The following is a 26,249-nucleotide window of genomic DNA, read 5'->3' as shown; positions in this document are numbered from 1 at the left end:
GAAATATGTGAATGTTGTAAAAATGTAAGTCATTCTGAACACACAATTTTTTTTTAATGAGTGTGCATTGTGACCAACTTCAGAAGTACACAACATGTCATATTTGAAGGAAATGAAGGGCTTTCCTTGGACATGATGACAGAAACAAAGCAGTGTCTGTTAAATGGTAAAAAATATATACAAAAGAAGACATTACTTGCAACTGCTGTTAAATGCAGTGATTTTCCTGAGTTTGGACTTGTGAGCAATGTATATTACAATGTATATTAAATTATAGTCTATGTAATTAAGTCATCGTTGTATTGTTTTGAGTGGCAGCAGCGTAATACTATTTGCTATGATAGACATTACATGGCATATACAATAGAAATCCAAACTTGACACAAGCAACTGAACATATAACAACTATTAATCTTGTAGATTTCACTCCATGTTATAGTTATACTCACAGGGATGTGATATATTTCCCTACACAATATTATCTGGGAGATGTGCTTGGGCTACACAGTCTCTTCTAATAGACTGTAAAAGGCACCCTGTTTAATGTATTTGCCTCCGCCAACTGACGTGACCGTAGTTTTTGTTGTTCTTGCTGCCTTTGCTACATTGTGATTCAGGATGCAGTTGAGTCAAGGGCCATTTCATTTTGGCTGTGTTTGTTTTTGTTTTGTTTTTTATTTGTGGGCCATGCAGTTGTCATCCAGCATGCTTATTTTGTATTAAGTTGTATGTTGTTTGTGGTATAGACTGGCATCTTAACATGATATGTTCAGCAGGTTCTCTCAGGTTCAGATGGCCTGCAATGAAATAATAATTTCATTGTTGCACAAATGGTCTTACTCTTAAAATAAGGCAAACACTCTTGTTATTCCACTGAATTTCATCATTTATTTATTGTAAAACATTTTGATACTCTGGTTTCTGGTTCATTCTAAAAAACGAGTGTTTTGCTTAGAAATGATGACATAAACAATGCAGTGTGTCTATGTAATTATGTATTGTTTTGAGCTGCAGCAGCATAATACTGTTTAGTATGAGAGAAAGTAATTATTTTGGGAATTTCTATATGACAGCATTCATGTTACTAAACAAAGACTATCAAAAAAGCGTCCAAGCCTTTTAGATTCATGTGATTGATGTTCTCAAAAATTCATAAATTCGACTCACATGTCTTGTTCAAAGTTGAATGAATATTGGACCTCCGTCTTCACCTTTTCTATTTTTATATTATTATATTATTCACTTATGAATTGAATTGAACTGTCCCCTCATGGGATGTTGTGTCAAGGTGTTGTGGAAAATTTCAATAACTGAGGGTTGTTGAGAAGTTAGTAATGATTCAGTCTCAGTGATCACTTTTGTTGGTTTGTTTGCAAATATTCTGCATGGACGGAGACACACACATACAGTAAAACTCATATATCAATAACTAAGGAAGTTAGAGTTTTGACTCTGACCTATGTGATAACGCAGGGAGAGTGGTTTCTGAAACATTTTGTGCCATATCTGTAGCTGTTTCAGTGTATGTTTTATTGGTTTAGTTTGTGTTGTGTTTTAGTTCTCAAGATACAAGGGCTGACAAGGTAATATTTTCCAAAACTAGGCACCACCTACTTCTGCTCAGACATAGCACATAGCGCTGGGTCTGAGACTAATAGTCTAATAGAAAGCTGAAATAGATTAAAATAGAAAAAAAAAGAAATCTGGCAATGAGGTTTGTTTGCTTGACAAGAATTCTTAAAATAAGCACAAAGGTCTTGGCTCTGAAAGACTAAAATTAGACTCAAAACTAGACAAAAAATCTTAAAGTAATACAAGTTCTGCAGTAAAAGCACTAATTTAAGATTCAGTTACTTAAAATTTAAATTTAAGTTTTAACTTAACTTTAAGAAATGACACCTTAATGTAGAACTAATAATGAGACTGAAAGTAGTTAAAATAAGACACAGTTTAAACAAAGACTATCAAAAAAGTCTGTGATCGATGTTCTCAAAAATCTGTACATTCAACTCACATGTCTTGCTCAAAGTTGAATGAATGTTGGACCTCTGTCTTCACCTTTTCTGTTATTAAATTATTCCCCTTATTGAACTGTCCTCTCACGGTACGTTGTGGCAAGGTGTTGTGGAAAAATTCCACAAGTGAGGGTTGTTGAGAAGCTAGTAATGATTCAAACTCAGTGATCACTTTTGATGGTTTATTTGCAAATATTCTGCGCGGAAGGAGACACAGACACAGAGTAAAACTCAGAGACACCCCGAATGTGAGGTGACAACAAAATTTATAATCCACACTCACATTTGTTCCACATGGATCTGGTGAAAGTGTGCTTTCCATTTCTTGATTCTTACTTCTTCATAGAAATGAGGTGAGAAGGCAAGAGGAAGTGCAAGCAAAGTCAAGGTCTTCAGTCTGCGCATATAGAAAATATAATGTAATGTCGCACTTATTATGAACTTTCGGTGAACTTCTGCTGAACATATTTTCACTTGTTTTGAACTTGTGTGTGCTAAAAGGTTACATTAGTAAATATAGACAGCTTATATGAGAGATGTAAAAATATAAATGTAATTTTCCATCACATTTCCCCCCGTTGATCATTTAAAGATCACAAAATATGCCAAGTATTAGAAAATTACATCTACCATGTTACCCTGAGACACAGTTTAATACATATCTTCATACTTCTGACACATGAAAAAAATGCTGCCCGGACTCGGTTGTGTTGGGGATACAGGCATTGTCGTCTGCTTCTTTTCATGGTTCTGGCTCAACAGGAGTCTGGACCCATGTGCAGTGGCTGGCATGGATCCACATTGCTCGTTCTGCCACTCTGCCACATGCGGGTTGTGAGCGTAATCTGGAACAGTCCATGAATCTTCAGAAAGAGTTGTGGAAGGGAAACCCTTTCCTGGTTGTCCATGTCCCATTTCTGGTGGGGCTGGAAAGAGAACTTCAAATAGACTCAAATTAGTTCTGGCTCTTTTCCTCATCCTCATATACATAAGCACAGGTGGTAGTGCTGTGGTCCATTGAAGACCACTTTCTTCACAGCATTTGACCAATTTTTGTTTCAGTGTTCCATTTTCACACTCCACTGCACCCCCACTGTCTGGGTGGTAAGCACAGTGTTGCTTGAGGTCAATTTTCAGGAAATCACTGACCTGTTGCACTGCTTCATTTATGGTCTCGGGGTGACAGAGCCCTAGTAGCGGCCGCCCCAAGGCTCTGGATTAGCCTTCCCCTCCACATTCTGTCCTCCCAGTCCCTGGATTCTTTTAAATCTTCCTTACAAAACCCATCTCTTCTACCTAGCGTATCATTCAGCCTGATTTTATCCTGACCCTGTCTCTCACTCTGACTTTTAACTTTTTATCTTTTTCATGACTACCTGCACTGTTTGCCCTGTGTTTGTTTTTATATTTATTTTATTAGGCTATTTGTTATTGATGTTTTATCAAACTATTATTGCTGCTGCTGCATTAACAGTTTTTTATTGATTCATTAAACTTTCTATCCTTCCCATATGCAGCACCGTGGTCGACTGCTGTCATTTTAAATGTGCTATATAAATACATGTTGACTTGACTTGACCTGTCCATACATTATTAGAATAAGTGCAGCCAGACAGAGGCCAGAGTGTTTTGCGGCACTAGATAATGGGAATTTCAGAAAAAGAAGGAGGCGATTGACGGATTGCAGCCTGCTTAGTGGCTCCATCTGCTCTTGCATTTCCCTTAGATACGGGGTCAGCGTTATTGGTATGAGCAGCACATTTGCATATGGCAACCGCAGAGGGAACAGGATAGCGTTTAAAAGGTCCAAAACAAGTTTGTGGTTCTGAATAGGTGAACCATCTGATTTTAGAAAGTTTCTGTGTTTCCAGAGGCAACCAAAATCCTGCGCTACACCAAATGCGTAACGTGAGTCTGTATAGGTTGTGCAGGTGAAATGTTCTGAGAGTTTACACGCTGTTGTGATTGCTATCAGTTCTGCAGATTGTGCTGAGTAGTGGAAAGGGAGCAGTCCAGAGTCCAGGACAGCAGTGTTGGGGATGAATTGGGGATGGGTTCATCCTTCATGTCAGGCCTGGGGTGCAAACAAGGTTAACATAATCAAGACAGCTATGTGGTTCTCCATCCTCTGGGAGGGGGAGGAGAGAGGCCGGGTTCAGTGTGTTGCATCTTTTAATGGTAACATTTGGATGATTCAACATTTGGATGATTTGGATGGTACCAGACAAATCGTGCAGCAGAGAAATGAGAAGATGTCTGATCATTAAGTAGAAGAGTTATTGCATGAGGGAACATAGGAGTGACATCGGAGTAGGCCACAATGTCTCTGGTGGCCAGCAGAGCTCTTTCAGCTGACATGCTATCTCTCACGGCCGTGGGGCTGTGAGAGATTACAGAGGCCACAGGGTCCAGTTTACAGTAATAATAGCCCACAGGTCTGAGTTTGTCACTGTGTTTTTGCAGCAACACAGAGGTCATGTGGCCTCCTTTCTCATCAACAGTTTGAACAAATTGTTTATCTTCAGCATTGAGAACATGGCCCAGAAAAATAACCTTTTCCTGTACCCACTGAGGTTCTAAGAGACTTACCTTGTGTCCTTGTGTCCGCAGCAAGGAGAGTGAGTCAGAACGGCACTGTTCCTCTGTGGGTGCACAAACGAGGAGGTTGTCCTCGTACTGAATGAGAGCAGAGCCCTTCGTTTGACAGAACACATGACTTGAAAGGTAAGACTTTGTTTTAGCCCCCCCTCCCCCGGGCAATGTAGCTCATTTTTTAGCTCAGCTAACCTTGCAGTCTCGTCCAGGAGTCTTAAGACTTAAACAGTGTTATACAATAATAAGATTTAAGCCCTCGAGAATTAACAAGGCAAGAGAACAGCAAATGTCACCAAATGGGCACAACAAAACCATCAATACAGATGTATGTAGTGGAAAGTGCTTTTATTATGGTTCCACCCCAGTGCATGCAAGCATGTCCACATGTGCCGTTGAAAACAAATGATGAGTATATCAAATGTAGTCTAATCAAAGGGAGCAAAAATATGGCAAATGGATTAATCAGCTGCTTTTGACATATTTTGTCATCAGGGCACAACAAGATAGGTAGCTAATAACTTGCTACGCCTCCTCACCAACCTTTGTCCAGGCTCCTTACTGGTTCCTACCACTTCATTTGATCTATGAGTGTTGATATTGCAAAAGGCTACATACCATTGTTATGCATCAACTTTAAATTGTATGTTAATATTGCTCTTGTAAACATTGACAATGCACATGTGAAACAAAAATGTTAACAATACCTCACACTTAGTTGCATGAGCTCTTGCATACATCACACTGAGGAACGGTTTAATTTTTGACAGCCCCTAGAGGGCCGGAAGGACATGGGCAGCTTTGCTGAGGTAGGGCCAAAATTTGCAAGCTACATTGATGGCACTGAGGACTGAGGTTTGCATGCAGTGACTTCCATCACCTCTTCATCCAATTGCAAAGCCTTCTTGGATCTCTCCCTTGCTGCTGTCCACTGAGAGTTCCTACACTTCCCTTTCCCTGTGCCTGTGACATAGACCACAAATGTAAATTCACTGTCTTTTGCTACAAAGACAAAAAAGCAGAGGCTGAGGAAGAAAGCAAAATAGACAGATCCATTAATCACATAAGAATATAAATTAATTAATTAGCAAAAACCAGACAGACAGAAACAGGCAACATTTCAGACTAGCAGGTTGGACAGGGGAATTCAAGACTGCAGAGTTGGGTTGATATGTCCACACTACCAGGTAAAGAGAATTGTACATTTTTGGATGTTGTCTGCTGAAATACAGCTTTTTAATATGATGAAGAACAAATATACTTACTCTTCCTCCACGCTTGTGCAGTGCTCCATTAACGTTACAAAGACCTTTCTGGAAGACGGGAGAAATTATATTCAGTTCCTGAAAGGAGCTGAATATGAGGTCCAATTTGAAGGTCCAATTTGTACAAAGCAGACACATTAAGAGTCTACTGCCTCTGGCATGTTCCACACAAATATGGTGGATAATGCAAGTCATAACACCCTTGGAACATAATCCAAATAAACAACATCATGAATACTTAGCAATTCAATTCAGTTCAATTCAATTTTATTTATATAGTGCCTATAACAACAGAAATTGTCTCAAGATGCTTTTCAAAAAAAAAAAAAAAAAGTCCATAGCAAGCCTGAGGGCAACGGTGGCAAGGAAAAACTGTTGCAGTTTGAGAGTATAAGAGGATTCATGGGCAGGTTGGTGAATTGTAATCTGGGGTTGTTCTTGTTTTCTTCTATTAGTGAAGAATAATATGCTGCTCTAATCTTACAGAGATTTTTTTTTTCATAAGTTATTAAACTATCTTTCCAGGCTATGTGAGAACTAGTGGAATGCCAAATTCTTCCCATCTTTCGAACTCCCTGCTTTGAACTACATGACTGTGAATTATACCATGGAGCTACCCTCCTCAGTTTTATCACCTTTTTGGGAGGAGCAATTAGATTTAAAGTTGTACTGAGTGATGCTGTCGTACTATCAACAACAAAAAACTTTTTGTGTTGGAGTTAGATTGTGGTTGCTGGCATCCACATCTCTGACATAAGGCACTGAGGTAAATACTGAAGGAATTAATTCCTTATATCTAGTTACAAAATGTCTTTCTAATTTCAGTGTAATCCCATATTGTGAATTCAAATGTAACAAGGAAATTATCAGACAAAGGAGAGTTATGAGAATATATTGTCAGACCTTCAGTTTCTATGCCGTAAGTTAGAACAAGATCTGAGGTGTGATTGAAACAGTGACTTGATCCATTTACATTCTGTGAAAAGCCAATTGAATCTAATAATGACATATATGAAGAGCTAAGACTGTCACTGCTAACATCAGTATGGATGTTAAAGTCATCTACTATGATGACTTTATCTGTTCTAAGCACTAAATCACGTAGAAACTCATAGTTGCTATGACTGGGTGGCTTGGACTCATTTAAACTGACATATTCATCATCCTGCAGCCACGTTTCAGTCAAACTAAATAGATCAATCTGATGAGTAGTTGAAAGCAGGCAGTTCGAAATATGGTAGGAATTTGGCATTCCACTAAATCTGAAGAAGCTCACATAGCCTGGGAAGATAGTTTATTAACTTATTAACTCCATAAACTACATGTGCCTCAGTCTTCATGGCCTCCTCTGCTTCTGAATATCAATATTTTCTACCAGCTCAAAAGAAATGAGCCCCCCATGGAATCATTTTTTCATGGTTTTTGTGAATACCAACTGAATGACAGCAGGGTTGTTGCCAGGCCAACACATGGGATGACCAGTCATTGTATGTTTTGTATGCTTATATGCTGACGGACATATAAGGGTGATAGTGAGCTTCTTTGAGGCTTAGCAGAATGATATGATGCCCAAATACTGGAGAGCATCTCCATATTTATATAGATAGATAGATAGATAGATAGATAGATAGATAGATAGATAGATAGATAGATAGATAGATAGATAGATAGATAGATAGATAGATAGATAGATAGATAGATAGATAGATAGATAGATAGATAAATGACAGTTGATAATATCAGGCAAACTATGTCCATATGAATTGATTGGTAATGTCATTTAGTGCAATGTCACTGAAAAAAAAAATGTTATCTGCTTTTAGATACATCAGCAATTTACACAAACTACCTGTAGCTGGGGCTCTGTGTCACCCACCATGCCTCCCACTGGCCTTTCCTCGTCCTTGCCTTTCCCTTTTAGCCCTTGGTGTGGAGGATGGTTGTATGCTGATTTGTTGATAAACGTTTGGTCAAGTTCATGTGGTTACAGGTACTATAAGCAAAAACAGGTGGTTAGGTCAGATCAGGTTGGAGCCGTCCACTATATTAAGTTTTGTGGTGCATGATTGTCATTAATCCACAATGTCAATGACAAAAGAAACATGGATATATCTCAAACTGAGTTTTGACTCTGACCTGTCTGATAATGCAGGGAGAGATGTTTCCAAAACATTTTGTGCCATGTCGGTGGGTGTTTCAGTCCATAGTTTTGATTTGCGTTGTGTTTTAGTCCTCAAGATACAAGTGTATTAAGGTAGCATTTTACCAAATTGGACACCACCTACTTCTGCTTGTGTATGACAAATAGTGCTGCGTTGGAGGCATCTTGAATCAATATTTTAAGAAATTTCCAGGAATATCATGGGCGTGAATGTAGTGCTAAATACAAGGAGTTTGTGTAACTCGGCCTGAACCAAAATAAACGGTCTGTGGGCATATTAAAGTTGTACTGAGTAATGCTTTCGTACTGTCATTTTTCTTTTACTGAAAGTGTAATATAAAGCAAAATGCCATGTGTTCATTTGATACATTTCAGAGAGATGCTCCAGCGAATTCAGAATGTTTTTGTCCCACCAATGTGTGGTATTGTGTTTTAGATAAGTTGCAAGGTCAAAGGTCCTCTAAAGGGGCCTTTTCACAGAGTGTTGCTGAGGCCTGTTGGGCCAAAGAGATTCAGCAAATCTTGTCCTGTCCAAAGTCAAAGAGGTTTGACTTCACGGGACAACTTATTGTGAGTAAGTGTCACTTCAGGAAATGATGTTTAATTGCCTTCAATATTCTTATATTCACATGGCAGAAGATATTTTTTTTTATTTTCTGCCATGTTTGTGAGAGTTTCAGTGTATGTTATATGGGTTCGCTTTGTGTTGTGTTGTAGTTCTCAAGATACAAGGGTTAAAAAGGTCAAACTTTGCAAAAATAGGCACCACCTAGTTCTGTTGTACATGGCACTGGGTCTAAGACAGCTTGACTCAACACTGAGACCTGTCTAGGAATATGTTGGACGTGATTGTAATGATAACAATAATTAGGGCTGGGCGATATGGCGTTAAATCAATGTCACAATATATTGAGCAGTTCACCTCGATGACGATAAATGGATGATATACGCGGGAAATTAAAAAAGAATTAAAAAAAAAAAATATATGTATGTATATATAAATATATATGTACGAATTCAACAACATGATTGTATTACAAGTGGTGGAAAAGGTTAGATGTATTGCCCTGGCTTGTGACAACAGTGTTTTTGCACATTTTACGTTTTTCTGAGCAGTATCATCCCTGTTAAAACCAAAATACTGCCACACGATTGAAAACGCATTTCTCTTTGGATGGGAGGTGACGTTTCTCGTGCAGTACAGCTGAATAATGAGTGTGAGGTGGATGCCTGTTGGTATTTTACCATCTGTGCAAGAAACGCTTTCTCTCCGCTGAGATAAGTCTTTTTCTGCACAGAGTGTCACAAAGTGTCAGACTAGTGGAACTGAGCTCATTTTGTGACTTATTGTGCTGAATGTGATGAAAAGCACCTCCTAGTGACTTGTTATGCTCAGAATGACTGTTTCAGGCACGCGGTTACTCCAGACCACAGGGGCCCTACCCTGCGCCTGTTAGGCCAAGAAAGGCGCACCTTTTCCGGATCAATTTCTCGCCATCTGCCGCCCCTCTGCTGGAGCATAAAGTGCTACACAGTGCTGATAGTGAAGAGTCTGGTGTACTGCTGTGGACTCTCTCTGCTGACGAGCCTCACAAACAAGGGACCGTCCACCAGCTCCACACATGCTGACTGACTTTTTTCTGCTCCTCTTTTCTCTCCATCACATCTCATCACTTCATCTCATTCATCACTTTGATCAGTCTTCAGAAATGTTGTTGAAATGTTCTTCTTTGTAATCTGTATCTGTTCATTCACGTGTTGATTGTCGTCCTGTAAATAGAAACACATATATTCACATAGAAATCTGCTCTTAGAACGTGTTCATTCTCTAGTCGTCTAGTTTATTTCCACTTTTAACTGGGACTTGTATAATAATGAAAATGAAGCTGAATCATCATCAGTTTCCAGCTGTTTCTTCTGCTCTTGTGTTTCTTTCTAATAAATGCAGACTCCACCAGGCTGCTCTTTAGTTTCACTGGAACACACTCAATAAACACGAGAAACCGACACAATCCCAGAGTCTGGTTTTCATCAACTGATTTTTATGTGTCTTAACAAACAAGTCAAACACTTGAACTTTAGAGTTTGGACGTCAGTGAATAAAGTAACAAGCTGCTTCCAGTTCCTGGATGTGATGTCTATGAACCCTGTGAATGAAGCACAGACTGATGCACTGAGAGAAAATGAAGCTTGAAGAGAATTTCCATGAGAGTTAATGAGGTGAACTCATGATACATTTAAAGTGATTGGGACGTTCAGACTTTTTCTTCCAACTAGAACTCAGTGAACTAATGAGACTGGAGGTGAACCAACATGGACGCCTGCTTCACAACAACAGCATGACTTGTTTGTCTCATGGGTTTGTGTCTCTGTCTCACTGAGGCTTGTGTTCTGTTCTGATTAATGACAACACAACAACAGGAAGCATTATTGTTTCTAATAGAAGCTGAAAATCCTCTCACAGGATCAATTTAAACACTTTACAGCTAAAAACTTTAAACTTCTTTAAAGTTCTATTTATCAGAGAGGAGACATTTATGAAGAGGATGGAAGATTTTAAACACAACACAATAAAATAATTAGTTTTATTTTATTGTAAACACAAATGTGTTTGTAATGTATGATATTAGATGTAAATGTGTTTCTCTCTCAGATGAAGAACACAGGTGCTTCCTTTAAAGATTCTTTAACCAGAGCTGGTGGTGAAACTGTCATTGTGTCATTAAAGTGAAAAGCCACAGCTAACGGTGTGGAGGCTGCAGAGCACAACCCCACACAGCCCGTCTGCTGCAGGAAGGAAGTCTGATTGGCTGTCAGCAGTTTGTTTTCTGTCCTAATAACCACTGAGAACAGATTGATATCGGCTACTGAACACACTCATCACCTCCCCTTCCTTTCTCTTGTTTACTGTAAACCTTTGTTCCTCTGAGCCTCCACCCACACAGAGATGAACTGAGTCCAATCACCACCTGAAGCTGGTGTCATGTTCAGGGTATTTATAGGTTTTCATGAATAAAGATGAACTTTACAGTTTGAAATAATCACTAAGTGCATTAATTAAATGTTATTTTATTCACCAGAAATCTCTGTAATTAATGAGTGATTAGGATTCATCCACTGACAGGTCCAGTTAGAGGACCATGAACTTTCAGTGTTCAGCTCTCAAACAGTTGAGTTTCCACTGACACACTGACCTGCTGCTAATGAACCTATTTCATGACTGTTAATGAAACACATCCTTCATTTGATCAACATTCAAACATCAGCACTGACTCATCAAACCTCTGGATGATACTTTTAACAGTCTTTACTGCTCTGACATGTTTGATAAATACAGACCTGATCAGCTCTGATCACTTTGAAATGAAGAAGCAAAGAGAAGCAGCGCCATCCTGTGGTGAATTCCTGGAAGTACAAAAGCATTGAGTCGCTGTATGTCTGGTCGTAGAGAGGATTCAGAGGAGCTGTCCAGTGCTGAAGTTGTGAACCTCAACAAGTCTGGTTAAAGCTTGGAAGCAGTTTTCAAATGGGTGAAGGAACCATGTTCATCTGTAGAAATAATACTACATACCACAGGACCACAGCGCCATCATCGTGTCCAGGAAGGAGACACAGACTGTCTTTTTGAGATGAACGGACTGTGGTACGAGGAGTTCAAATCACTCCCGTAAGCAAAGGACCATGTGAAGGAAATAGAGGAAACAGGTATAAAATGTCATCATCTCATCCTCTACTACTGCTTATCCTCACTAGGGTCATGGATGTTGCTGGAGCCTATCCCAGCTGTCATCGGTCTGTCTATCTCAGGGCCAACACGGAGACAAACAACCATTCACACTCACACTCACACCGAGGGTCTGTTTAGGGTGACCAATTGGCTGAACGACCATGTCTTTGGAGGTGGGCCATAGGGGTGCCTCCACAGGGCTCAGCCCGACCCGGGCAGAGAGGTGGGCCCCACACCTAATTGTAGAGTGTCCAACCACCCAGGCTGAAGGGACACAAGGGACGGCACCCCCACAGACAGACAGGACCAGCCCCCAGCGTGGCAGGACCCCACCAGGAAACACTAGAGAATTAAAGGACGGAAACAGAAAGATGTGAAAAGAAATAGGAAAAATAAATGAATAAAAATGAAAATAAATGTGAAATAACATAAAGTAAATGACTTTAAACACTGTTTATCCAACACAAATATAAAAGTAATTAAATAAGTAACAAGATGAGTTGAATAAAAGTATTAAAATGACACAAACAAAAATATTCATGATAAAATATGATGAATAGAATTGACAAGAATTAAAATCAGTAATGTGATTAAATGAAAAAGAATTAAGGAGAAATAAAGTCATGTAAAAGCTGATTAAAAAGACGAGTGTTGAGCCTCTTTTTAAAAGTATCAACAGTCTCTGAGGCCCTGAGCTTCTCCAGCTGTTCCACAGTGTGACGACCCCTCCCTCTTCTGGTCGTCATGATTGTTTTTCTCTGCAGGCTCATTGCAGGTATATGGGTGGAGCTGAAGAACCAAGTCACATGCACCTGGGCAACCTGCCCCAGGGTGTTTAGCTGACTCTTCATTCTCACTCCCTCTCTCTGATCACCTGCTTGGTTTGTGTTTGTGTTTCTTTGTTTTAAACATCAACACATTTCATTTACATACATACATTGCATACATTACTGACCTTACTGATATCGTTATTATGATGATTTGAGTTGTATTTATAAAAACATTTTCAGTTAAATTACTTTAAACGTGTGTGGTCTCCCCCTTTGTGTTGCTCTCGGAGCCAGGGCTGTGACAAACGTCGGGGCCATAATAACTAAATGCTGCCTCCCCGTGTGTCTTAGATAGAACTTGTGGTTGGTTAAAAGGCCAGTACTGGAAGACCTCAGAGTTCAAGAGGGTTAAAGGGTAAAAGTAAGTCAGACAAATAAGAAGGCCCAAGACCGTTAAGACATTTAAAAACCACTAAAAGAACCCTAAAATCGATGCAAAGATTTTAAAACTGGTGTCACGTGTTCCCGCCCTCTGGTCCTCATCAGTCATGATCCAGACGACAAGAGATAAAAGCATCAGCACCTCCGTGTTACCCTGAGAGAGAAACGGGCGACTCTGGCTGTATTCTTAAGGTGGTAAAAACCTATCTTTGTTATGTTTTTAATATGAGGAGTAAAAGTCTACTCAGACTCAAAAATCACATCCAGGTTCTTTACAGATTGTCAAAGGTTAAAATCCTGTAGTTTTGGTAAAAGTTTCTCTCTCTGGTGTTCAGGACCAATGACTAAAACCTCTGTTTTGTCCGGGTTGAGCTGCAGGAATGTACAGCTGCGTATCATGGTCATAACTGTGGAAGTTGGTGCCGTGTCTCCTGATGACGTCCCCAAGTGGAACGTGAAGCAGTGTGTTGTTTGAACCAGCAGAGGACGCCAGAGGGACTGTTGGATTCTCTCCAGTACAACATGTTTACAGCAGATTTGATCCAAGGAAACATTCATGTGATTCACATGACAGTGTTGACAACAGTCAAACGTATAAACATTGAAAGTAAAGAAAGGGTCCAACTACAGTAACTGATACTGATCATATCTGCTGAATATCATGAAAGTAGAGACAGAGAGAGATCCACTCTGAACAGGAGGAGGAAAGAAACGATCCATGGATGATGAGATTTTCATTGATCACACTCAACATTGTAGTTTCTCTTTGAATGGTAAAGCTGCAGATGTGAACAGCTACAGTGGTAATGAACAATCAGCTGACACCAGAATGACTCTGTTTGTCCAGAACTTGGTGGATGTTCTGCGCCCAGAGCTCACAGCTGTTTTTCTCAAACATTGTCTGGATTCTTTTGTACTTCCAGGGAGTCACCACAGGATGGCGCTGCTTCTCTTTGCTTCTTCATTTCAAAATGATCAGAGCTGATCAGGTCTGTGTTTATCAAACATGTTAGAGCAGTAAAGACTGTTAAAAAGTATCATCCAGAGGTTTGATGAGTCAGTGCTAATGTTTGAATGTTGATCAGATGAAGGATGTGTTTCATTAACAGTCATGAAATAGTTTCATTAGCAGCAGGTCAGTGTGTCAGTGGAAACTCAACTGTTTGAGAGCTGAACACTGAAAGTTCATGGTCCTCTAACTGGACCTGTTAGTGGATGAATCCTAATCACTCATTAATTACAGAGGTTTCTGGTGAATAAATAACATTTAATTAATGCACTTAGTGATTATTTCAAACTGTAAAGTTCATCTTTATTCATGAAAACCTATAAATACCCTGAACATGACACCAGCTTCAGGTGGTGATTGGACTCAGTTCATCTCTGTGTGGGTGGAGGCTCAGAGGAACAAAGGTTTACAGTAAACAAGAGAAAGGGAGGGGAGGTGATGATGTGTTCAGCAGCCGATATCAATCTGTTCTCAGTGGTTATTAGGACAGAAAACAAACTGCTGACAGCCAATCAGACTTCCTTCCTGCAGCAGACGGGCTGTGTGGGTTTGTGCTCTGCAGCCTCCACACCGTTAGCTGTGGCTTTTCACTTTAATGACACAATGACAGTTTCAACCACCAGCTCTGATTAAAGAATCCGTAAAGGAAGCACCTGTGTTCTTCATCTGAGAGAGAAACACATTTACATTTAATATAATACATTAGAAACACATTTTTATGTTTACAATTAAATAAAACTAATTATTTTATCGATGTTTGGACATGCAGCCATCCTTCACATAATATTCAACTGAAATACATGGAACCTACTCAAAAAAAACAACAACGGTATTTTTATCCAGGGATCGAATGAAACCGTGGCTTTTGGCGGAGCCCCATTTTACAGTGCACCCCACGACTTTCCAATTCACATGCATAAGCTTTTAACAAATTTTTAAAAAAATTGTGGATCAGTAACAGGATTACTGAGGAAAACACTCTATTACCACAGCAATGCGATTAATACTGTCATAAACATTTCACATGACAGTAGTCACAATAGCAACAACCCAAAAAGTATGCAAGAAATTAAATCACCATTGCAAACATTTGGCTTCCACCCAGGTGCAAACGCCATACACACAACAAACAGTGCTGAAACAAGCTCCAATATCTAGTGGCTAAAGTGGTATCGATATCAAGTGACAATAAAACAAAGGGGAACGGCTATATCTTAGTTCAGAAACAGACTCATCACAACTCATTAAAAATACAGTAATGATAAATAGGACAACACCATTCCAAACACACAAGCCATTCATTCTATGATTCTTACCTTAATTCAGATACGATCACAGGGCCCATTGAACCTTGCTTTGGCTGTCCATACCCAGGGTACCCAGAATGTCAGGATGTTGAGAGGAGTTTTAACACCGTTTATCCTGGTGGGATGTTTTGCAGTTCAAAGTCCCCAGATGGCCTGTTGGGCTTGATATGTAATTAAAACATAACTGGCTGTTCTTCAAAAAGGTATTTCATAAAAAAATATTTAAAAAACAAAATATTATTGCTAATAATCAATAACAAAGCTTGTGTAACAAAGCGTGCCTTCACAGCCACAGAAGTTCCTTTTCCTCTCTGTGGACTAATCTCCCAGATGTCTTCTCCTGTCTTAGAAGCACCCTTTTCAAAAAAAAAAATCTGTGTATGTGTGTATGTATATATATATATATATATATATATATATATATATATATATATATATATATATATATATATATATATATATATATATACACACACATACACAGATTTTTTTAGCTGGCCAGCTAAGACTTATTAAGAGTTATTGTACTGTCTGGTGTTTGTGATTTCTAATTTCTATTGCTTGGTTATTAGAAATGACAAAGATTATTTTGAGGGAACAATAAAAGAATTATTCAAATATAGTCGCATTGAATGTATTTTTAATAAATTCTTCTTTTAATAAGTACATTCTTTAACTACACAAAGCAGTGTTTTGCTAGTTACTTTTAATTATAAGTTAAGTTGGTTGATAAGTTGATAGCAAGAATCAATATCATGTCGCAGTTAACGTTAGCATTCTATGTTAGCTAATGTTAGCAAATCCATTTCACAATAGACGTTTCGAAATGATATCATAAAGAGCTGTTTTTGCACAGGCAGGTATTTGTTGGACCATTGTCAGAGTAACATGTGCAGATACCCAGACTGCAGAGTGAAATTGAATATGAGTTTGCGAGATCAGGATGGTCTCACCAGGCTAGCCTCAGGTACCTCCTATGTCAGCATTTTAGACCTCAAGACAATCATTGAGTTGGAAGCCTGTACTATAATGTGAATTACAAGGTCAGATGTGATCTTTATAAAATGCCTTTGAATGGACTCCAGCATCGACGATCCAGTGGCAGGACACTCGAGGTTGAAGACGTAATAGCTGCTGAAGAAAGCAGCTACTCCGTGTAACAATGGTGTGGGCCCATCATTACATGTAAGCCTTCCAGAGGGCTTCATCATGTCACCTGAAATGAAAAGATATAACATTATGTGTTATGAGCACTTTGAGATCTGCTTCAGATACAAAGGGCTATACAAATATTGAAACTAGGTCAGAGTAACATTGCCTTGAGTGATCAAGCAGGGCAGTATTAATGTCCACAGCAGTGGCACATGGCTGTAGCATAGCACAACACAATAGCATTGATTTAAGATGAGATGATAAATATTGTTCATTGGTCAGAGGTACTAACCAATGTGTAAGCTTCCTCCAGGAAGTACTGGAGAAGGACTACAGTTAAGCACGTAGTCTATCGACCCATAGCCCTACATCTTGCTCGGTCTTAATTAATAAATAGTTTTTGTGCCTTCTAGGACTAGTTACTATTCATATGGAGTTGGTCTCTGCACCCGATCCAAGTACTCCAAGTTCCCGAATTCCAAGTTCTCCAAACACAACATTCCGTATGTGTTGCAAATGTATTGAATCAAGTAGAGTGTAAATTTCCTTTAAAAGCAGAACAAAATGCTCTCAGACCTTTTATTGAAAAGGATGTGTTTGTCATACTTTCAACAGGGTTTGGTTTAATTTACCAACTGGCCAATTGCGTGAAGATGCATTTGAGTGGCGGCCTACTTTGCCTCAGGCAAACCTAACCTGAGGCACCCTGGCTAAAAATGGCTTAAAAATGTATGGTGGGAGAAAGAAGTTTGGATTATAAATCTATTAGGGTTTGATATGGGAAAAAGCACAGGTGAATTGTATTTGTACAATGATTGTAAATCCACAGTAAATGGAAGCTTTATCTGCATTACCTTCACAGTAAAGTACTGGCCAATTTTAGCATGACTTCCACAATATACATTGCAAATTTAAAGTAAATTACTGTCAAGTTGTACATTACTTTCACAGTACATACTGTAAAAGTACAGGGCCTTGTTGTCATGATGTAGAGCAAAAGGTTGTAATTCCCCAGTAATGTAATTACTGGGGAATTACAACCTTTTGACAACCTTTTCATATTACCACTGTAATATCATGGTAATTGCTTTGTCATTAAAGCTGTAAAGTTACAGTACACATTTGTGTTTTTAAAACAATGCATTGTAATATCACAGATGTGAAATTGCAGTAAATTGCTTTGAGTATATTTCACAGAACACTGCTGTAATCCTTACTGTGAAAGTCATGCAAAACTTATGCAGAGTTCTATTTGGATGTAATTATGGTTGAGAAATGAAATAAAATTGAACTCCTTCTTTGTACAGTGTCATGTTGACAGTCCTCCTGAAAGCACGAAATGTCACAGTTTCATGATCCGCCATGAGACCGGGTTGGCGTGAAACATACCGACGAGTTGGTAGTTTTTCCTCAGGACTCTTAGTTTTTTCCCCCAACCATATTTAAGATATCATCCTAGATATTCAATTATCATCGTAGATGATAATGTGTGGGCCCTTACAATTGCCTATACAAGGGCGCTGCACCTGTGTACGACCAAATATTATATATTATCTTCATTTGCATGCATAGCAGCTCACTATTTATGATGCACACAATCACAATTGCAGGTGCAGTAGGCAGAGAATTTCCGCTGACGCAACCACAGACGAGGTGTATTCAGTTTGACCAATCAGAATCAAGGTTTTCAAATAACTGCCCAATTACGCTGCTATACACTGTCAACATGAAAAGAATCGAAGTTTGACTTAAAATCGTGTTGTTCACCACGTTTGCTTTATTTTATTTTACCGACTCAAACTTGGCGAAGGTGGATGGCACAGACCTGATACGAAGACAAGCACAGAAGGTCCGATACGAAGGCCTGAGCATTGAAGAGAGCTGTGTGGAGCTGAGTCTGCCGAGCCGAAGCAGACGTGGGCAGACGAGAATACGGCCAGCAAAAATACTTTGTTTTAGTGGTAAGTTTCGTGAAAGTCACTTTGAGCTAATTGTTCTTATCGGGCTAGTGATGTATTTGCTAACGTTAGCTAACATAGAATGCTAACGTTAACTGCGACATGATATTGATTCTTGCTATCAACTTAGCAACCAACTTAACTTATAATTAAAAGTAACTAGCGAAACTGCTTTGTGTAGTTAAAGAATGTACTTATTAAAATAAGAATTTATCAAAAATACATTCAATGCGACTATAATAATTCTTGTTCCCTCAAAATAATCTTTGTCATTTCTAATAACCAAGCAATAGAAATTAGAAATCACAAACACCAAACAGTACAATAACTCTTAATAAGTCTTAGCTGGCCAGCCACCTATGGTAGTGATGCTTAATTAGTGTATATATATATATATATATATATATGCAAGTGCAATATAAAGCAACGTGCCAACAGTGTAAATTTGCTATGTGTCAGAGAGATGCTCCGGAGAATTCAGAAAGTTTTTGTCCCACCAGCGTGTGGTGTTGTAAGATCGGAAAGGTCACTAAACAGACCTTTTCGCAGAGTGTTGCTGAGGCTTGTTGGGCCAAGCAGGAACCTGCTCACATTCGCCAGTTGAAGCAATCCGTTATTTTAAGTTTTGTGGCACACGATTGTCATTAATCTACAATTTCAATGAAGAAAGAAATATATCACTAACTGGGTTTTGACTCTGACCTATGTGATAGAGCAGGGAGAGAGCTTTCCGAAAGTTTTGTGCCATAGCTGTGGGTGTTTGAGTCTATGTCTCCTGGGTTTGGTTTGTGTTGCATTTTAGTCGTCAAGATACAGACACTGTAAAAATGAAAAAGTTGAGAAAACTCAAAATTTCAAGGCAACTTATTGCAATCAATGTTTGAGTTTTGAGCCCAACCAAAAACTCATATTGTTTTGTTTTTACATTTTCCTTTTGAGACAAACTTGAAAGTTAGACTTGTACCAAGTCTATGTTTTCAAACAGTTTGGCCAACTAATAATCTTTTGTTCAGATAAAGTAGTTTTCTCCATTAGTAAAACTTAAAGGTTAGCGTTATACCAACTAAGAATTTTACTCACTCAAAAAAGTAAGTTAGGGTTGTTAAGTTAACATTTCAAGTTAAGGTTAATAACATTTAAAATTGCATTTCACAGAATACAAAACAAGTTTAAAGTTTACTTCATACTTTATTGAAATAATTGGAAATTGTTCCATTTAACAATTTAACAGTAGCAGCAGAGAATTGCTGTCTTACTACAGCAAAGTGCAGAACAAGTAGCTCCATAACAATAATAACTTCCAAGTGTTATTGACCTATGATCAAATACATTCGAAACATTTTTACCATTTCATATACAAGTCATTGAGCAGTGTATTACAATTGTAACAACAGCAACAACATTGCTGACATATCTCAAGTGGCTGTGTCAAACAGAAATACGCAAAACCTGTGAAAACACCTGTGCAGTTCACAACACAACAGTTTATATAATATAAAAAAAAACAATGTCAGCATACAATTTAACATTGTAAATTGGGCAGAATTATCCAACTGAATAAAACACCCATAAAAACAAAACAAAAAAGTTTGCCATGCATGTCTGCATGTAGACAAAAGCAACATAGAGTGATGCTTCTACCCTTTTATTTCCCTTTGGTTATTAGCCTCTGGACCCTGATCCAGACAAGAGGCAAACATTTTTTTAATTTAATAAGCTTCACTCTAATGAACGGTAGTAAATGGAATTCATTCTGCTTAGTCATCTGATAAACTTTCCAGTGGTGTACACAATTATTCCGTACCCTACCGTGCGTTTGTTTCTTGTTAATGCACACACAGTCCAAGCGATTATATCTATCCTCTTGTCTGGATAGATATGTTGAGCCTCCTATTGTACTCACCAAGCATGTCCTGAAGAAGTTCTCTGAATCCTCGCGAAGAAACAGGGTTAGACCTTGCAGGGATGTGCTCCTTCTGTGTAGTCCAATGTCAGATGTTTGAAACCCCCCGCCAAAAAAAAAGAAACTACTTGTCAGAGAAGTGACCAACGCTGTATTATTACATAAGTTGCTATTACGGCCGTGAGGGTTGGCCGTATGTCTCTCCCTCTTGATGTGTGTGTGCATGCACTGGTGTGTCTGTTTCTATCTTGCGCTAGGTGTATTGTGGAGAGTCTCCAGTGGGCGTGTCTCCAGAGAGCGTGTCCGACCTGATCAGCTTAAGTGTATAGTGTATTAGGGTTGGGATAGAAAATCAACTCACATAAGTATCAGGATTTGTGGGAAAAAGTTACCACTTTTGTCCAGTGCAGGGTGAAATGTGTGTGTGTGTGTGTGCATGAGGTGTAAGTGAACGAGCGAGCGGGCGGAGAGTGAGTGTGCATGTGCAGGGTCCAGGGTGTACGCCCCCTCGTCCCGGTTGATAATTTTGTGTGCCCGCTTCCTGATTTCTATGGTCTCCAATTTCTCCTGCAGTGATCTGTGATTGCTCCTGATTTCCCCGCTGTCTCCTGTTTCGCATTCTTTTTTGTGTTCATTTCTCCATGTGTAGAATGATCTTCCAGTTTCTCCAATGTATGTTTTTGGGCATATTTATGTTTTGCACGATATTTCATAGATGATGTTGCATTTTTTGTCCAGTTCTATTTTGTCTTTTGGGTGTACTATGAGTTAACAGAGTTTTTTGTGCGGTTTTATTGCTGCGTTGATGTGATGTTTTTTCATGATGTGTTGTATTGCTTCCATTATCCCCGGATGCATGGTCTTTGTATTGGTCCTCTGTTTTCTGAGTGTGTTTCTTCGTTCTCTCTTTTTGTTTGTTGTATTGTATTATATTGACAAAGTGTGAGTGCGTGTTCTATGTGTCTTTCCTCTTCCTGTCTGTCTTTATCTTCCGTGATGATGTTGGCCTGTTGATAGAGTGTTCTGACGACTGAGTGATTGTGTGCTGTGGGATGTTCTGATGTCCAGAGGAGGTACTGGTCCGTGTGAGTGGGTTTTCTGTAAACAGTGATTTTTTTGATGCCGTCTTCTTTGTGGTGGATGTTCAGATCGAGGAACGACATGGTCCGGTTGTGTTCTTCTTCCTGCGTGAATTTTATGCTTCCAGTGTTGTCCATAGTGTGGACATTGTGTGTGTCCGACTTATTTTATTTATATTTATTTTTTCCAAGATATCGTCCACGTATCTTTTCCACAGTGTGGGTTTACAGTGTGTGGATGCTGTGTAGATGGTTTTTGATTCCAGGTCCTCCATGAAAAAACTGCTCATTGTTGCTGATAGTGGATCTCCCATTGCGAAACGTTCTGTCTATCTGTATATGATTCCTTTAAACTGAAAATAAGTGGATTTAGCAACAAAATGTAAGAGTGTGGAAATATCTTCAACTGTCAGGTTTGTGTGTTTTTTGAGGGTTTCGGTGTTCCTTGAGTCGTTCCTGTACGATGTGTAATGTGACGTCAACTGGGGGTTTTGTGACTAGCGATAACATGTCATGTGATATGAATATTTCATCTTTTTCTACTCTTATGCTGTTGAGTTCTTGTGCCAGTTGTTTTTTGTTTTGTTGGGTTTTTTTTGCAACATTGCAAAAACTCAAAACAACTTCTGTTGTACTGAGGAGGGGTTTGATGATTTCAATCAGTGCTTTGGGGAGGTTGTATGTTACTGATCCGATACTGTCAACTATTGGGCGGAGAGGGGTGTCTTTTTTGTGAATTTTGTTGTTCCGTATATCTGGGGGGTGATGTTGGCTGTGGGTATCAGGTGTTCATATGCGTCCCGTGTTATTTTGTTACTTTGTAGTAAAGGTTTTAGTAATGATTTCAGGGTCCTTTTCTTTTCTTCCGTGGGGTTCTTTTTCAGTATTTCGTAGGTGTTCCTGTCCCCTAACATGAATTCCATCTGTTTTTCATATGTTTTTGTGTCCATGATGACTGTTGTTCTTCATTTATCGGCCTGCAGGATGGTAATGGTTTTGTCTCCTTTTAACGATTTAATTGCGTTTTGTTCTTCCTGTGTGATGTTGCTTGGTGGAAGTTTGGCTGATTTTAAAATTCCTGATATTGCATTTCGGAGTTCTGCATTTTGTCCCTGATCTTGACATTTATGGCATGCTAATTCTGTTGCTAGGATGTATTGTTCGTGTGGTATTTTGGAGGGTGTAATGGTGAAATGTAGCCCTCTTGCTAGCACCCTTTTTTTCTGTTTCGGTGAGGGTGTGTTTGGACAGGTTCCGTACCCATTTTTCATTGGTTTTGTAGTTTGTTTGTCTCTGCTTTTTCTTTCTATTAGTTTGTTTAATTTCTTGATGTGACGTTGTTTGGTAATGGAAAATTCCTGTTTGTATATGTATTTTAAGTGTGCGTTTTATTTCCTCTTCCATGTTGTGGTCCAGCGTGCAATGTTCTTTGAAACCGTCCGTTTCTTTTTTTATTTGCATGTTGATTTTGTCTATTTTGTTGGCTGTTGTTCTAATCCATTCTATGATAAGAGACTTTTTGCTTTGTTGAGGATGTTTTCCGCGTTTTATAGCTTTTTGTGTTGAGGCTTGCCGTGTTTACTTCCTCATCTTTGAAAGCGGAGTTTGAATCTCAGGTGATTTTTTTGGGTGCCCACTTTTTTTCCAGTTTCTCCAGACGGCAGAATGTTTTGACACAATCATTTCCAAAACTTCCACGTAATAGAATAATGAGGTTCATTATGTCTTATTTTAGATATATGTTTAGGATTTTCTTATCTTCCAACTTAATATGAGGAGATGTGCATCAAGGTCATCAAACTTTTGGTCTAAGACATGAGGTTCACTTTCAGAAAATTCAGAGTGTATGATTTTTGTGGTTTCTACTGTTGTGACTACTGAAACTTTTTAAATTGTTTGTTTTCAAAGTTACATCTTTGAAAGGGACAATGCACAATCTTTTGATTTCCGAGATGGACCAAAAACTTTCTTTCATTACATACGTCTCTGAATTCACATAATTCACAGGAAAAATGTGACCGTGCCGTAGCCGGTGGTGTATCAAAAGAACATCTTGGTTGGACCCCACAAATGCACAGAACTTGCACTGCATATATGACCTAAAATGAAAATTATCACGAAACAACAATTAGTTGGTTAATGTTTTAACCAGAACACACGAAAAAATCCAATTTTAAAGCTGATATTACAATGAGTGTACTCATCAGGAAAAGGAGCTCAGCACATCCATATTAGTCTAGAAATGTTAGTAAATGTAGCCCATTTTTTTAGCCCGTTTTTTAAATTTTTTAATATATATATATGTGTATATATATATATACATATATATATATATATGTATGTATCATTAATTTAATTCTCATCCTTTGCCTTGTTTTTCATTCATGAATTCATATTTCACATGATTGGTTGTGCCACAACCAAGCACTTGATTTCACTGAGCCAGGTAAAATACTCGTCTGTTTTACTTGGCTGCTAATTCAGAGTTATGATTGATAAAATGCGGTGACGCTTCATTTCTCTCGTCAGATTACACATGCTGTACCTACTCTTTATTATGTCGATGAATGAAGTTAAGCCAAAGATAGTAAATCGAACCAAGAGTCACACCTCATTTTCAATATAAATTTAATACAACTTTTGACCACAAACAGCAAAGATAAAACTTACAGTTTCGTGTGGGGATTTTTTTTTTCTCTACTCTTCGGGGGCTAGCTCACCGAGTTTTCGCACAGTGATGAGACACATATCTTTGTAATCAGCAGAGTCTCTGCTTTCAGGGGACACCTTGTTTGTGTGGTTTGGTTGAAGTGGGTGAAATTAACAGAAGCACTGAAGTGGACATACGCGGTTTTCGTTTTTGTTACATGCCCATACATGCTTGGGGATTGAACTGTGTTTCGTTTGGGTGGCGATTCCAGGTTGGAGTAATCTGGGATGATTTCTATGCGTTTGGTTGACAGGATTTTGTCTTCAGCAGTGAGAACACAGCCCAGAATAATAATCTTTTCCTGTACCCACTGAGGTTTTGACAGACTTACCTTGTGTTCTTCTGCAGATAAGTGACGCAAGGAGAGTGAGTCAGAGCGACACTGTTCCTCTATGGGTGCACAAACAAGGAGGTTGTCCAAGCACTGAATGAGAGCAGAGCCCTTTGTTAGAAAGAACAGATGACTTGAAAGAGTGCTCTAATCTTACAGAGATTTTTTTTTTCATAAGTTATTAAACTATCTTTCCAGGCTATGTGAGAACTAGTGGAATGCCAAATTCTTCCCATCTTTCGAACTCCCTGCTTTGAACTACATGACTGTGAATTATACCATGGAGCTACCCTCCTCTGATTTATCACCTTTTTCAGAGGAGCAATTCAATTTAAAGTTGTACTGAGTGTTGCTGTCGTACTATCAACAAAAAAACCTTTTATGTTGGAGTTAGATTGTGGTTGCTAGCATCCACATCTCTGACATAAGGCACTGAGGAAATGTCTTTCTAATTTCAGTGTAGTCCCATATTGTGAATTCAAATGTAACAAGGAAATTATCAGACAAAGGAGAGTTATGAGAATATAGTGTCAGACCTTCAGTTTCTATGCCGTAAGTTAAGAACAAGATCTGAGGTTGGTGTGATTTGAAACAGTGACTTGATCCATTTACTCTCTTGTGAAAGCCAATTGAATCTTTAATGACATATATGAAGAGCTAAGACTGTCACTGCTAACATCAGTATGGATGTTAATAGTCAATTCTTACTATGATGACTTTATCTGTTCTAAGCACTAAATCACGTTTAGAATACTCATAGTTAGCTATGATGGCTGGCGTGACTCATTTAAAACTGACATATTCATCATCCTGCAGACACGTTTCAGTCAAACTAAATAGATCAATCTGATGAGTTAGTGAAAGCAGCAAGATCGATATATGGTAGGAATTGGATTCCAATAATCTGAAGAAGCTCACATGGCCTGGGAAGATAGGTTATTAACTGTATATATATTATATACATTTAAAGAAAAATAAACTCTCTGTAAGACTAGAACAGCATTGAAAGGGTCTCTTGTCTGGGAGTGCTGAATAATCTGCAGTAAGTATCATCTGCTTGTCGTGGTATATTAACCAGCCCAGTCATTCATGGGGCTGGCTTAGTGCTGTGTGTCAGACATTGTGGAGCTCAATAATACTACATGTGACTCAGTCTTCTTGGCCTTCCTCTGCTCTGAATATATATTTTTTCTACAGCTCAAAAAAAGAGCTCCACCATGGAATCATTTTTTCATGGTTTTTATGTATACCAACTTGAATGACAGCAGGCTCGTTGCCGGGGCCAAAACAAGGGCATTACCAGCAGCCTTCTTTCTATCATGAGGCACTGGAGGTTGTATTTATGTTTATTTGTTTATATGCTGACGGATGTATCAGGATGTTAGTTAGCTTCTCTGAGGCTTAGCAGAATGATATGATGCCGAACCCCGGAGAGCATCTCCATATGTATTAGATGTTCAATATATAGATTAGTTATATATATGTGGCAAAATGCCCATGTGTTCATTTGATACTCATTCTTCTGAGAGATGCTCCAACGAATTTCAGAATTTTTTTGTGGCCCCACCAATGTGTAGGTATTGTGTTTTAGATAAGTTGCAGGTCAACGGTCCTCTAAAGGGGCCTTTTCACACTGTGTTGCTGAGGCACTGTTGGGCCAAAGAGATTCAGCAAATCTTGTCTGTCCAAACGTCAAAGAGGTTTGACTACACGGGGGACAACTTATTGTGAGTAAGTGTCACTTCAGGGAAATGATGTTTAATTGCCTTCAAGATTCTTAAATTCACCAGGCACAGAAGATTTTTTTTTTATTTTCTGCCTTGTTAGTG

The 26,249-nt window shown here is 38.8% G+C and overlaps 1 long non-coding RNA gene across 3 annotated transcripts in view; it reads left to right on the top strand.

The window, feature by feature from the left end:
* LOC125010850 overlaps nucleotides 1–26,249 on the top strand; it is a 171,804-nt gene that overhangs the window by 20,860 nt on the left and 124,695 nt on the right. For 2 of the 3 annotated variants that reach the window (XR_007113106.1, XR_007113105.1), the window contains exon 3: nucleotides 4,626–4,739. This is a non-coding gene — a long non-coding RNA (uncharacterized LOC125010850). Of the gene's footprint in view, nucleotides 1–4,625; nucleotides 4,740–16,852; nucleotides 16,943–26,249 lie in introns of all 3 variants that reach the window. The other variant, XR_007113107.1, reaches the window with a different exon arrangement.

This window comes from Mugil cephalus, chromosome 7, assembly GCF_022458985.1.
Source record: "Mugil cephalus isolate CIBA_MC_2020 chromosome 7, CIBA_Mcephalus_1.1, whole genome shotgun sequence".
Classification (NCBI taxonomy): domain Eukaryota; kingdom Metazoa; phylum Chordata; class Actinopteri; order Mugiliformes; family Mugilidae; genus Mugil; species Mugil cephalus.
Note: the sequence above shows the minus strand (reverse complement) of the source record. Positions and strands in the feature narration are given on the sequence as shown.